The 409-nt window shown below is 32.3% G+C and overlaps 1 non-coding gene across 1 annotated transcript; it reads right to left on the bottom strand.

Moving 5' to 3' along the window:
• LOAG_20040 lies at positions 1-72 on the bottom strand. Its single transcript has one exon. It is a non-coding gene; the product is annotated as a tRNA-Glu (tRNA).
• Positions 73-409: the final 337 nt, after the last annotated feature.

Below are 409 nucleotides of genomic sequence, written 5' to 3'. Positions count from 1 at the left end.
TTCCCATGCCGGGAATCGAACCCGGGCCGCGTGGGTGAAAGCCACGAATCCTAGCCACTAGACCACATGGGAATTCAGGATCCAGTCCTTTTCATTTTAGGTTCATTCATCCAAGCTTAAACTATTATAAACTATACAAACTAGGGGTGTAGTTCAATCTAGAAGTTAAACTAACACTAGCTCTGACAATAAAATCTTTTATTTAATTAAGAAAGAAAACAGATTAAATAAAATTAAAAAGAAAAGCTTACTAGTACAATAAAATGAATAGAATGCAATGTTAGTAATATTCGACAAATTGTTTTATCACTTTTCTTGTCCTTTGATTAAACTTATCAGTCATCGTAATAAATCATATCTAAGAGAAAGATAGGAGAAAAAAATATAACAAACTTCTGTGGTTTATATC

The sequence above is a fragment of the Loa loa genome, assembly GCF_000183805.2.
Source record: "Loa loa unplaced genomic scaffold supercont3.83, whole genome shotgun sequence".
NCBI lineage: Eukaryota > Metazoa > Nematoda > Chromadorea > Rhabditida > Onchocercidae > Loa > Loa loa.
Note: the sequence above shows the minus strand (reverse complement) of the source record. Positions and strands in the feature narration are given on the sequence as shown.